Source organism: Rattus norvegicus, chromosome 1 (genome assembly GCF_036323735.1).
Source record: "Rattus norvegicus strain BN/NHsdMcwi chromosome 1, GRCr8, whole genome shotgun sequence".
NCBI lineage: Eukaryota > Metazoa > Chordata > Mammalia > Rodentia > Muridae > Rattus > Rattus norvegicus.
In genome coordinates, this window is record NC_086019.1 from 258100142 (window position 1) to 258115336 (window position 15195).

General features: G+C 39.9%; 1 long non-coding RNA gene across 4 annotated transcripts in view; it reads left to right on the forward strand.

Moving 5' to 3' along the window:
- The first annotated feature begins 7415 nt into the window (after window positions 1-7415).
- The window catches only part of LOC102553570 (uncharacterized), a 36791-nt gene continuing 29011 nt past the window's right edge, over window positions 7416-15195 (forward strand). For 3 of the 4 annotated variants that reach the window (XR_001836165.3, XR_001836166.3, XR_005499728.2), the window contains exons 1-2: window positions 7416-7577; window positions 10435-10596. This is a non-coding gene — a long non-coding RNA (uncharacterized LOC102553570). The remainder of the gene's footprint in view (window positions 7578-10434; window positions 10597-15195) is intronic. The other variant, XR_005499729.2, reaches the window with a different exon arrangement.

Here is a 15195-nt window from a genome sequence, read left to right on the forward strand (position 1 = left end):
AGGTGAACAGATTCACAACTATAATATGAAAAACTGGCTTCCAGCATATTCTAACCTGCTGAAGAGAAGAGGGTAGAAAGGGGATCATTTCCCCAATGGATATAAAATTGAAAATGCGCCTTAAAGACTCTAATACACTTCATTGTTGCTCAGAGGACCCCAAAACCCTCCAGATAAAGCTGATCGAATCAGCATTTCGAGAGCCTCACAAAACGTCTACTTTTCCATTTAATGAAGGTGTAAAATATTCTGCTAATTAAGGGACAAAGTCCTCAAAGTCTCTCCATCATTACATCTTTGACAATAGCCAGTCGGGTCTGTATTGGCATTTATGGTGTTATTTGGACAATATTTACTACTCAAAGTCACAATTGTAATCTAGGGCTCATCATTTAAATTCTTTTCAGTATGCTCTTTTAATTGACTATTTTCTTTGATTCTTTACTTTCTTTTAATCTCCATAGCAAATGTGTCTTCTCTTCCAAATGCTCGGAAAGTAAAATGGCCAAACTATGTCGGTGCCCAGGGTAGTAGTTAGAGAAACTTCAAAGCAAACTTCACAAGTGTTGTAGAGATGCCTATGAACAGAAATGGGCACACAGGGTCCGGGCATCCTTGTTCATTTACTAGAGCTCTTTATGTCTGTTTTCCCAAATGCATTCCTTTAACAAATTGTCACCTGTGTCCTCACCCTATCCTCAACTTCTCAATAGTTTCCCTCTTCAGAACTTACTGCAGTTTTATTTATGGAATTTATTACGAAATATGTCTGTAAAAACATTGCTTTTGGTGAGAAACAGAGACAGAGATGCAGATGTGGCTGCAGAAGCAGATGCATGAGTACACACACACACACACACACACACACACACACACACACACAACTTGCAAAATGAAGGCCAGCCTTTTCAGATGAGTATATCATCTCCTCTGTGAAGCTATCACCATCTTCCATGAGGGTGATTCATTCTGGTGACTTTAAACCTTTGACCAATAATTCTTCCTAGGATGCTTGGTTCCAGTAGCATCTTCTATGTCTTTCAGTCATAAACATACACTCCTGACACTCTGCTGTTCCAGGATAGGGGAAGGACTACCTGTTCTACCTGTGTACATCTTCATAATATGAGCATTCTTCATTATGGGGAACGTAGCTAAGAACCATGGTGATTCCAGAGCCCCTTGCAGAGCAATATTTTAAAAAAACATAGGAAGATAAAATGGATTGCCTTTATTTTAAGAAGTTACCTTTTAAGTCGGATGCCTATATAACTGTTGGGAGTCTTGCCACTTCACACAGCAGAAGGGGCCAGGATCAAGTACTTGTCCAGTTCAAGAAGCAACTATTTCACACAAGAAAACTTCTCCCTAGAAAACCATGAAAGCACATCACTCCTGACAGCTGTGCAGATGCCTGGAGGGACGTGCAGAGGAAAGCAAACTTCAACATTTCTGCAAGTTTGCCAGGGGCCTGTGTGGCTGCTGCCTAAGTGAGATGAATTTGGAACTTCAGATAATGATGGGCTTGTGTGAGAGGGAGGCAGGAGGACAGCAGTGGGGCTGGAAGCAACCTAAACTCTAAAATGATTTCACGATGCTCTAAGAATCCCCATTTTAGAAAATGCATAAATCTTAACCGAAAGCAGCCCAGACACAGCCGATGGGACCAGAGCTACACACAGGAATTAGCCAGGATGTTTGCAGAATCTTAGAAGGCATTCTGGCTCCTAGACTATCATTCTACTTGAAATCATCTTAGAGTACTTGATTCTGTGAGAGGTGATGCAGGGTGTCCTTCCTCCAGGCAGCCAAGTGGGACAGGTAATACTCAAATGAGGGAAATAACCATTAGCTCAGCTTTCCAAATCTCTCTTCCTATCCAAGTCTTCACTCTGTATACCTTTTTTTCCCCGATTTTAGAAGATTTTTCTCTTTTCTCTTTCCCAACAAAGTGCTTTTATTGATTATTTGGAAATTTCATACAATGCATACTTGATCACACATGATTCACATTTCTCTCATGTCTACTCTCCTACCTTTGTGCCCTGCCTCGCCCATCCAGAAAATATACACCAAGTTCAGTTTTGGTTGTTCATATATTCATTGGTGCCTTGCTAAACTCCAAGTGGCCAGCCTGTCAAAGATAAAAGAGTTCTTCCCCACCCCCTTGCCAGAAGCCATCAACTGTGAAGAGTTACATATCACTATCTGTATCATAGTTTTTAACGACTCTCTATAATGGTTCCTTGTTACTTTCAGTTACTTTCTAGTATAAGCATGAAAATTTTTGTTAACAGGGAAGGCTTATTATTCCAGGTACAAATTGAAGTAATATACAGCCTCAAGGCTCAATGCTATAATGGTGGACAGAATTTCTTTGGACTTTGGACATAGTTAAATTTTCATACCCTTTTGAGGAGAATGAGAGTTCCTAATTTTGTCATGCTCCATGTCACAATTCAGAAACTTCCCAGCCAGCTGTTTGCAGAAAAAGGAACCTAAATAGTAAACAGGAGAGATGCCATCATTTTCACTATCATTGTTGTTGTTGTTGTTGTCATCGTCGTCGTCGTCGTCTTCGTCATCATCATTATCATCATTACATGCATGCACAGATCTCACTGTTGGCCAGGCATTATTTTATTCCAGCATGTCTGTGTACTTCACTTCAAAAATAGACAGGGTAGCTTGTTCAGAGTTATGTAGAGTACTGGATCATAACTGGATAGTAAACTGAGTTGACATATTGATGTAACTGTGAATCCTGAATCTCATGCTTATAAACTATATAGCTCTTCCTCATAGAACTATATCCGAGTATTGACGTTGACTATACTAGTAGAAGTATTGTGGGAAATAAAATGCTAGCTCTAATTTTGGATGAGTGAAATGTAGCAGAAGGTTTGAGGCAGGAAAAAAAACAACATTTAATGAGTTTCTGATTGCAGAAGAATTAACTGAGATCCACAGAAGATAAATTTATTCAAGAGCACGAAGATAAAAGACCATAAAACTGAACTCTAAGGTTCCCAGCTGCCTTGAGTTCTTTCTACACGACTACAAGTTCACTCTACTGGGTGGACTATTGAGGGATGTGTCATCAGTGAAAACCTTTCTTTATAAAAATAGTAGATTGAGAGAAATTACTTTTCTTAACCCTTTTCAGCTTTGTTTCATTAGTTGATATTTTTTAGAATTAGTTTTAAGTTCTTGGAAAAGTAGAAAGTAGATGTTCTAGCATTAAATAGCTAGACAGGTAGCAGCTTAGATTTCAGGGATAGTTAGGCTGGAGTTTGAAATATCTTCTCCCAAAGATTCAGATGCTTAAGGATTGGGCCCGGAAGATTGAGCTAAGAAAGAGGATTCAAACTCTTGGTCACAGAGTTTATAAATGGGCGCTTAGGAGTGAGATCCCACTGAGGGGAATAGGTTCTGGACCTGCTCCTGTGGTCTGTATCTAATCCTCTCCTTCTCTTCCTCTCTCCCCATCTTCCCATATTTCTTCCCTTCCTTCCCTTCAATTCTCCTTCTTCCTGCCTACTCTTTTCCTTCCTCCCTTCTGGCTCCCATGAGCTAAGTGGCTATGATTTATCCAGCCTTGGACAATGACTTGCTAACCATCATTCCCCAAACTGGGAAACCAGATGGCCATGAACTTAAACCTAAGAAACAGGAATCACAAACAAATTATCTGTCCTACAAATGGTTTCCCACATGTATTGCCACAGCTATGAGAAACAGACTAACACTGTAACCTTTGAAAAGATTCTGAGGCAAGGAGATGAGAAGAAAGGCTCCTGGAGTTAGCAGTTCTCTGTGATCAGCACTAATAAGACCCTTAGCCCTGGGCTTCCACTTCAGCTCCCGTCTCTCACAAGAGACCAGAGAAGGGCAGTTCAGCCTCAAAGTAAAAGTCTTAATCACCTTCCTGCAAAGTAGTTATCTGACAAAATGACTTACATTTACCCCAAGATACTAATTCACTTTCCCAGCTCTGAGAAACACTGTGGTAACATCCACAGACTCCTGGGGAAGTAAAACAGCTCACAGCAGCGCTAACAAAAACAACAAAAATGCTCTCAAGAAAACAGACACACACATAGGCCTTTCTTTACTCTCCTTTTTACAATTTGACAGCGTGGCATGTGGGCTGACTAGGTTGCAGTAGTGAATATTTTATCAGATTTTTTGACAAGGCATCCATCTCACTGTAGGATGAGGCCCGATCTTAAATCACCTCAGACAGTTTTGCCTCTTAATTAGACAGTCAATACACTACCAATTGGGAGATCTGAGTTATACTTGGCATCTGAGATGGCGGCAATCATTGGGAAGTTGAATCTGGTCCAATTAAATTCTCCTGATACTTACTATCTCTTCAGTTCTGTGAGACAATTGGGTAGTCACACAGCAAACAATATTAATTTTAAATGAGTCAAGGCAGAATAGAAACAGCAGAGCCTGTTTTCAGCCTAAACCAAGACTTCAGTTTAGAATGGAATTGCGTTGACGTGTATCGTCCCTGTAAGTACGTACACATTCTGAGGTCAGTGTATCCCATCCCTTCATTAAGACTGACAATTCCTATTGCCATGTGGCCTTCATGAGTATTACTTCTGTCAGAACAATTTTCAGCCAGTAAGCTCTTGATTGTGTGTCAGAGTTCTAATTAAATTTGAGATTTGGGTTTTTAAAATTAATGGACAGTAGTTAGCTCCTGGTTATATTTTAGGTAGTGCAAAATAGCCAGTTTCAGAATACTTTGAAATGAAAAATGCAACATGCCTAATCTTTCTCTAACCACAGCTTGTTAGAGTAACCTAGCTATTGCCCAAACATATTTCAGTCAAGACAACCATGACACAGTTTGAGGGTCAAATGCAATCTTACACAATTAAAATAAAATAACAACAATAAAATCTAAATGTTGTGCTATAGTTCTGGTTTTCTATGGTGGCTTGGAAAAATAAATTTTATGTGCTTCCAAGGTTAGTTTTTTAGTTTGTCTGTTTTGGGTGGGGGTTGTTTGTTTGTTTGTTTGTTTGTTGTTTTTAAATATGGTCACTTGGAGATGGCTCAGTGACTTCCTTCCTCTTGCAGTGAAAGAATTTGGTTCCCAGCACCCACATGAGTGTGCTCATCCCTTACTAAAACATTATCTGAGGTTTGATACCCTCTTCTGGACTCCATGGGCATATGTATTCATAAACACACATGCACACACACACACACACACACACACACATTTATAAACGTTCACAACTTAAAAAAGTAAACATTATAGCTAATATCCACTTCTAAATTATACACACCATGTTTGTCCTTCCGGATCTGGGTTACCTCATTCAGGATGATGTCTTTTTTTCCTAGTTCCATCCATTTGCCTGCAGACTTTACAATATTTTTAACAGCTGAGTAATATTTCATTTTGTAAATGTACTATGTTTTCTTTATCCATCTTTTCATTGAGACACATATAGGTTGTTTCCAGGTTTTTGGCTATTGCAAACAAAGCTGCCATGAATATATTTGAGCTAGTGTCTTGGGGTAGGATGAAATGTCCTTTGGCTATATGCTCAAAAGTGGTATACCTGTATCTAGAGGTAGATTGATTTTCAGTTTTCTGAGAAATTGATATATTGATTTCAAAAGTGGCTGTAGAACTTTGCACTCCCACAACAACTTCCCAGCATGAGCTGCCAGTTGTGCTTTTGATCTTAACCATTCTGGCAGATAGGAACTGGCACCTAACATTTATTTTAATTATATTTCCCTGATGGCTAAGATGTTGAATATTTCTTTAAATATTTCTTGGTCATTTGAGATTCCTGGGAATTTTCTGTTTAGACTTGTACCCCATTTTTAATTGGATTACCTGGTTTGTTGATGTCTAGTTTTATGAGTTCTTTGTATATTTTGGAAGTTAGTCCTCTGTCAGATGTAGGGTTTGTAAAAGTCTTTTCCAACCTAGGCTGCCATTTTGACCTCTTGTATTGTCCTTTGCCGTACAGGAGCTTTTCAATTTCATGAGGTCCTGTTTATTATTATTGACCTCAGTGCCTGAGCCATTGGTGTTCTGATTAGGAAATTGTCTCCTGTACCAATGTGTTAAAGGCAACTTCCTACTTACTTTTCTATCAGGTTCACTGCATCTAGTTTTATGTTGAGGTTTTTGGACTTGGACTTGACTTTTATGTAGGGGGAAAGATACATATCTATTCACATTCTTCTACATGCCAGCCAACATCTAGTGAGACCACCGCCAGGTGATAAAAATGTTTTCTTTTTTTGTTGTTGTTGTTTTTGTTTTTTGTTTGTTTGTTTGTTTTGTTTTGTTTTCCGGAGCTGGGGACCGAACCCAGGGCCTTGCGCTTGCTAGGCAAGTGCTCTACCACTGAGCCAAATCCCAAACCCCCAAAAAATGTTTTCTTTTATTCACTGTATAATTGTAGCTCTTTTTTTTTATAAAAAAAAAACCAAGTGTACATGGGTATTTGGTTTTACATCTGAGTCTTTCTTTTCTATTCCATTGACAATCCTTTCTGGTTTTATCCCAATACTATGAGGTTTTTATTACTATAGCTCTGTAGTAGAGCTTGAAATCAGGGATGGTGATATCTCCAAAAATTGTTTTATTGTACAGGATTATTTAGGCTGTGAATAGAGTTCAAGGAGGAAAGACAGGAATCTCACTGGGAGGGGGAAATAGAATAGATAGTGCTGGTGGAATGGGGGTGGATAGGAGGCAAACAGAATGCATCAGATTTACGGAGAATGGAGGGAGAGAGTACTTAGGGAAACAATAGGAATTAGGGTGCATTTCGGGGGAAATTTAGCATAATAGAAACTCCCAGGATTCCACAATGATGACTCTAGCTAAGAATCCTAATAATTGTGTATGTGGAGCCTGAACTGGTCATCTCCTATAATCAAGCATGATTTCCAGTGGAAGGATTTGTGACCCCAACACAGCCACAAAACTTTTGACCTGCAATTTGTCCTCCCTACAAGATGTGCTAGGGTAAAGATGATGCAGAAATTGTGGGAGTAGCCATGGAATGACTGATCCATATTGAGATCCATGCCATGGTATGGAGTCTTCCCCAACACTGTCTGGAGAATCAGAGACCTAGGACAAAATCAAACATAAATGAAGACAGGGAGGAAAAAGTCAGTAAAATGATCCCTAATGGTACTCTGTTATACTCAGAATACCCTCCTGAGTATATATACTCATGCCTACCCTCTGGAAAAAAGACAATACCAAATAAGAGTTATAGATGGAGTTTTAAAAGATAAAATGGGAAGAATCAAGTCATCCAAAGAGTAAATATGGGTCACTGAAGACTGCAATTATGAAGTCATGAGATAGAATTGAGTTGCCCCTGAGTATTCTGAAAAATTAGATTCATAGAGCTCCTAAGACTTAGAAGGCAGAAGTTAGAACATATGTGTTGTCTTCAATTGTATTCCCCAGATCCTCATTCTTACCATGACTTTGGCTAGGAAATAAGATATTCATTATTTTAAGAAGAATTGAATGGAGTTGAGCGGCGAGCATCAGGAGCATAAAACAGGTATAAAATCTATGCCTTTGTATGGGAATCCACAGTCAGAGGGTTTGTATAGTTACATGTATTTACATTTAATGTTCTGTTTTCATAGTTCTCAACAGCTTTAAAAATGAGCTCCACATTTCATTTCAACTTTGCACCTGTAAACTTTGCAACTTCCTTCGTATTTGTGGACGGTGAGTGGTATGGCAGTGTCAGGGAGAATGTAACTGCTGGAACAAAAGAATAAAAGGCAAACTCTAAGACACTTGCCCCTCCTGATTTCCAGAGAAAAGATGTGAGATAACTTTTCCATTCACCCAAGGCAGGATACATGCCCAGGTGATGAATCAGAGTAATTTTATAATACAATAGAATAACTTCAAATCTATCTCTCTCTCTCTCTCTCTCTCTCTCTCTCTCTCTCTCTCTCTCCCTCTCCCTCTCCCTCTCCCTCTCCCTCTCCCTCTCCCTCTCTCTCTCTCTCTCTCTCTCTCCCCCCCCTCTCTCTCTCTCTTTCACACACACACACAAGTGTGTGTGTGTGTGTGTGTGTGTGTGTGTATGAGCATTTGATTAACTTTTGATAAGAAGAGCTGTCATCCACTTAATATATTCTGCGGATCCCAGAGAGGAAGATAATGTGTAGTGATGTAACAAACTATCACCTACCTTACCTTTACAAAGGATGATCATGCTTTCAGAGAGCCCAAACATGTAGGAAGGGACACAAAAAAGCTCAGAGGTATTGATTCAATACAGAGAGAAGAACATAATTTCAAAAGAGAAAACCTACTGTTAGTTCTTTCAGAAAATTAAGATTAAAATGTTCTCACCATGACATGTAAAATAGAAGGCTGTAAAGTCTGGGTGATGACATGGTTAAATGGAAAAAAGCAAAAGTAAGCCATTAAAATTCTTAAAAAGTATATATTACATTAAGATAAATAATGTCGTGCTAAGATAAAATCATATTTTCTGATTTTATTGATAAAGTCAGAAAGAAAGAGCAAACATGAATGGACAGTGAAGAAATATGAAACGAATTGTCAAGAACATTTCTCATGACAGAAGGATGTGTATCCTCAATATGGAAAGTGGTCATAAGGGAAAGTAGTAAGACATAGCGGCAACCCCAGGTACAATGGTGGTGTCGCTCTTCTTTAGTGACTTCAGTCTTGAACTCTTTGCTCCACTATCCTGTGCTTTTTTCTAAGGATTCTATTTTCATTCATTATAGATATGTAGGCCTAGACCACAACCTAGAAGCAGTTCCATGCAATCTTTCAAGTTGAACTACGAAGTTTCGAGGGACTTACAGGAACATGGGGGACAAAGAGCAGTTGCATCACCAATAGGTCTACCCTGGTGTGGTTGACAACTCATAAAAATGGAACCGCTGAGTTATCTGTGCAACTGAGTTATCTGTGTCAGAAGTAAACAGGAACAGAAAGCTAGGAAGAGAAAAAAATTATTTCAGTCAGTATTATTTATGAAGATGAAATAATGCAGTAGAAGAAACTGTTGAAAATGACAGTGTTTGCCATAGATAGATAAATTATTCTTACTTGTATCTTTGTTTTGAGATGGAGTCTTTTGGGCTTTTTTTGCCTCTTCAGACACTCATGCTGCAGACTCGACTGGTCTTCAAAACAGAGTGCTGAAATTAAAGGTGTTCATCCCTATGTCATGCATGATAAATGCCATTTTAAGATTAAAAATTAATTTTAAAGAGGTTTACTATTAGGGATATTTTTCATTGACCAGAGTTCTTATAATGCTAGCAAGGAAACAGTTGATTACAGACTATGATCTATGATTTCATTAAGGTTTTTAACACACATGTTCTCCATCTTACTGTTATATTGGCCTGCTGGATGGGGTTCAAACTGTGCTAAATAATGTGGCATCTATATTACTGAAAATCTTCAAATGTGTGCCTCCAATGTTATATTCTCCCCACAGTTAACCCTCATCCACACGACAAGAGTGAAACAAAGAAATAATGTTCATTTCTTCACTTACAATCATTTTTTAATGGCCGTTTTGTTAAAGGAAGACAAGAAGTCTTCCAAAACAGGAACAATAGACAAAGACTTTCCCTAGGAGGATCATCTCATGAAACAGGAGTTTCTGTGATGTGAAATTGAAACATAAAGTCTCATAGGCAAACTTCAAAACAAATGGTATTCTTGTTTCCACAATCCTTTTAGAACCTTGTTTGTGGTAGTTTGTTTTATAATAAAAGGCAGAAGGAAGAATACTAGTTAAAATAGCATGTAACCACTCAGAGCTATAATCTATAGCATCAGGAATAGTAAGAGAGATATAGGGATATTTCTAGAATGAATTCAAGTATATGCAACTAAGTAAAACAAACAAATGAACAAACAAGCAAAAGACTGGTACAAAACAGAGCAGGTCACAGAATGAGTATGTGATATAATCATCTCCACACAATCCTATTATGAAGGCTTCATGGTGATTGCTTTTGGACACAAGCACTGAGCCCAGAGTCTTGGGGTAAAAAGATCAGATTTGATTTTCAATAACTTGAATGTCTATGATACGGTCAATTTATGTAATGTACAAATGACAGGTTTAGAACAATTTAGCTTACAGTCAAAACACCATATTGATGATTGTGTCCAGTTTATCATCAATCCATATTTTCCTTTTAGAAGATTCACTACAATTTAAATCTGGAAATTTTATACCAGGGCTCTGTGTTTGGGAAACCAACACATTAAGCGCAAATAACAAAGAGCTTTGGTCAGGGATTCTAATTCTGATCTTCTGTGTAGGAGCTGAGCACATTTACAGTTTTGGTTAAGTCATCTATGACACGGGGATAATGATGGCCATTCCTCTTACTTCACAGTTTGATATGACAAAGAGACAAGATCAAGTAGAGGGACAGGCTTTCTGTACTGAGAAGAATGGCTTTTCCTGTATGACAACACTTTGGGACTGAAAATAACAATGGCTGAAAACTTGAGTCTCTCTCTGAACACGGACAGATGCTACATCACCTTAAGGGCTGGTAAGTATGAACCCAGGACTCTAAAATAGAGTCTGAAGTGAGTTCTCTTGTGGTCCTTTTTTCAGAAGAAGATGCTGAGATACAAGCAGGTTAAGGAAGTGCCCAAGTCGCCCATTATTTGGGGTCGTGCAGGATTCTCTGCTCCACTGTCAGCTGTGCCTCTGATCTGTCAGTAAGAGCTCAAATCTAATGAAGCTCCTGAAACACAGGCAGACTTGCTGGGAACTAATGTGGATTTTCCATCTTTTGTCAAGGCAGAAAGCTTTGTTCTGTTTTTGAAATTGTTCAGTCAGGTATTGCCTTTTTTCCTTGCAAGTTTTCTCAAGTTTCTACTCTAATTCCTCTTTAAAATTACTTCTGCCCATCACCACCAGTGCGCCATACAATCTGCAGGGAATAAATCACAAAGTTACACATGTATAAGTTTGAGAGTAACTGACTCAGAAGCTGCCGACATCTATTTTTGTCCTGTTTCAGCTTCAGCAGATGGCTTCAGAATTAACTCACGTAAGAAATTAACCTGATGCACAGACTAGCAGCATTTCGGGGCTGGAAGAGACCGGGGGTGCTTTCACAACTATTCAATCAAAGTGAAAAATAGGAGCATAGAGAAGAGCATAAAATTAAGTGTGAACATTGAGGGTTTTGTTTAAGCAGGTACGATGTTCTAAGATGAGTTTAAGGCTAAAGGCAAGGCTGTGAGGACATGGCAGAGATGTCACTGAAGCAGTGACCCTCCTAACTTCTCTGCTTTAGGTGCCTTTATGCCTTTGGAAAAGTGATTTACATCCTCCAGGTTATACTTCCAAGTCTGTGAAACTGAAATGGGGGAGAAGGTACTGTATGAAATCCTTTCTGAGGTTGTTCCCCCCCCCACCACCATCATCACCATTCATCTGTTTTTGTTTTATCAGTATCTCTACACGAATATTATCAAGTTGCTTTGGGGATGGGGATGGAAGTAGAGCCTGAATAGTTTACAGGTAGGAATACTTATCTATATAGCAAGTGGATAGAATTCTGTCTGTAATGGTTTGCATTAAGCTTGACCCAAGCAGTGACACTATTAGGAAGTGTGGCTCTGTTGGAGTAGGTGTGTCATGGTGGGGTTGGGCTTTAAGACCCTCATCCTAGCTGCCTGGAAGTCAATATTCTGCTAGCACCCGTCAGATGAAGATGTAGAACTTTCAGCTCCTCCAGCACCATGTCTGCCTGTATGTTCCCACGTTCCTGCCTTGATGATAATGGACTGAAACTCTGAACCTGTAAGTCAGCCCCAATTAAATGTTATCCTTTATAAAACTCATGTTGGTCATGGTGTCTGTTCACAGTGAAAGGAAAATTATACAGATTTAAGATTTAAAAATATGAAATTAAAAGAGTAAGTTTCAAAATTCACAGACTCAGAGCTAAAACAGGCCTGGGTGAGCCCAGGCACGCCCAGGCCCTGTGGGGCCTGCCCCACCGTTAAGACTAACAGACCATAAGGATAAGGAAAAAGGAATGCAGGAACCAGCCTGAGTTATCAGTGCTGACTCATAGGCCATCTGGCAGGAAGGGATAAGTCCCTAGCCCCTGACATTCCGGACGCCCCAGCCTGCACGTACTCTTTTGCTGCGTAACCATGCATCCGCGCCTCATTTGAATCCACCAATCAAGTCCCTGTAACCATGCATCTGCTTCTGTATGCCTGCTTCTGTTCTCCAGAACCCTATAAAAACCCGTCCCCTGTCTTGCTGGGCACGCCAGTCCTCCCGAGCTGACTGAGACGCCCACAGGTACCTGTGTATCCGGACAATAAACCCTCTTGCTGATTGCATCCAGTGGTCTCGGCCTGGTCATTGGGCTTGGGGATCTCCTTCCCGAAGGAAGATTCTCTCTGAGGGTCTTTCAACAGAGGTAAGACCTTAAGACATTGTCTAAGCTCTACCCCCATAGTTACCTGGCAATATCCAGATATGCCTGACACTATAAAAGAGGCTGCTTGCCCTCTCCTCACTCTCTTGTTCCCTCTTGTTTCTCTCTTGTTCTCACCCTTTCCCACTTTGTCCCTTCTCTTCCCATTCCCCTCCACCCTTCTCTCCATAGGTTCATTGCTGGCCTCTACTCTCCTCTTCTCCTCCTCTACTCTTCTATTTCTCTACTTCTCTCTCTCTTCCTCTGCCCTGCTATTAACTTACTCTTAACTCCCCTCCCCATTCCCTGAATAAACTCTCTTTTATACTATATAGTCATGTGGCTGGTCTCTCAGAGGGAAAGGATGCCTCATCATGGGCCCACTGAGGCACCACCTTTCCTCAGACCTCCCTAGAGCATAATCTCCCTCTCTTTATCCTTTTATTAACATATTGGTGTTGAAACACCTGACATATCCTCTCTTTATCATTTTATAAACGAATCATATGGTGCCATGAAACTCTGCAGGTTTTCACCCTACTACTATCACATGTAGATCCAATGCTTGCTAGCCTAAACTTTGGAGAACTGGTGAGACCCCTCTCCTCCACTGGTCAGAGTAAAAGTCCACATGGTCCCAGGGGAATGTTCTTGAGCTTGGAACTACCCCTGTGTGTACTGCCCTTGTGGATGGTGCTTTTCGCTCACCCTTGTTCTGGGACACCCCCACCTCCTGCCCTGTGATGCTGATACATTCCCAGCATACATTTGGCTCAGCTCCCACCTTCACCTGGGAGCAGTTACATCACATTTCAAATAAAAGGCAGACATTTTCTGTTCCTTTCCTCCTTTTCTCTCTTTCTCTTCTCCTTCTCTTACCCCCACCCCATCCCCCTTGTCTGCAACATTCCAATAAGGCTCCTCCACATGAGACCCTGTTGGCCTGGTGTGGTTTGTCCTGAACTGAGCCGCGATTTCCATCCCAACACTAGCCACTTAGGAAGCCAAGGCATGAGGAGGATTCCAAGTTCAAGACCAGTCTAGGCAACTTAGGAAGAGCCAACATCAAAATACAAAAGTAAAAAAAAAAAAAATGTAAAGTAAAAAGTCTGGGTGTATGGCTTGTGTTGCATTACTGCACGAAACCAAGATGTGTGGGACTGTTGGGCTACAGGAAAGCTAGATTAAGTATTAGTTGCACTGTCATGAAGAAATGTCTTCATGTTCTCAGCCTCAAGAAGTACATGCAGGAAAGATACTTCCTAACCTCTTTCTTGCTCACAAAGAAGATGCATACAAACTCACAGCCCCTTCTTGAAACACATTCCAATTCTGAACTCCCCTGCCTGCATTTACACGGCATTTCATGTTTTCATCTCATACAGGAATGTGCAGTTTAAAATGATGTTCTGAGATGCTTCAGTGACTTCCAGTAGAATAAATGCAAATAAATGTAGATTTCTGTTATTATCAGCTTCATCAAAACAAAGAGGCAAAGGCAAGAGCATTATTAGAATTTGATAAGAGTGTATATTTGAATGATTTCCCCAGAGAGTTAGGGAAGAGCTCATCTTGTTCCATTTCCTATAGAAGAGAAGCATCAATTGTGTTTTGTGGTATAACCTGCATATACCACCTGTCAGCCCCACACCAAAACCCCCACCTTCAGATTGTTTTCTTCTCCATAGGTATTTTCTTGGTTTCTCAAATGTGATTTTAATAAAGGGTATACTTGGAATAAAAGTATTTGGATATGAAGAGGGAAGAGGAAGGATGGATAACATGGTAAAGTATCACCAGAAAAATCGTTTCTTAAAACAGCATTTACATCAGCAAGGGGAAAAGGAAGGAACATTCATGTTGCTAGTGCTCCTGTTAGAGTCCAGTGGAAAAGAGAATGAGTCTTTGCACCTATTACATTCCCACAACATTCGTTACCTTTGAGTGTACTTTGCTATACATCTAGATATTTTGTTCCCTAAGAAAACAACAACAATAACAAAATTCTTAATGGATACACATTGTATTTAATCTAGTCTTCTCAGAACACTATTACTAAATGAATATTCATTGAGTGGTTCTGAAACCACAATGGGGTCAAGTTGGAAATTGTCATTTAATAGCAGACCAGAATATGTAATCAGGAAAATGGTCATTCAGTATGCGTGATCTGGTTCATTCTAAATATTCATTCATTCTAGAAACCTGTCCAGCTTTTGTCTGCACCTATACATTGCAATGCTGCACCTGAAGGGCTTGGCCTCCTAGTGAATTCTCACATTCACCAGCTTTTGTTTTACAAATCTTGCTCCTTAACTTAAAACTACTGAAGTTTGTTGTTACTGTGTATTGTAATGCTAAATATTGGCCCTGGTTCCCTGGGGACAAGAAGCAGTGGAGCTCTGTTGTCTTGCCTCCCAGGTTATCTCTGATTGGTCTATAAATATGCCTATGGCCTATAGCTGGACAGAAGAGGGGTAGGCAGGGTAGGTGAATCATGAAAGTAGGCATTGAGGACTGGCCAATTGGAGTGAGAGTGGTCAAGGCAAAACATGGCAAATAATAACCCAGGGGCTATTGACAGGAAAATAGACAGAACAGCAAAAGAGGGTTGGTATCTGCCAGTCTCTAATGCTGTTAGGGCTTATTATAAATGTAAAGGTTTTGTGTCTTTTAATTGGGAACTAAATAATCTAAGGTGGG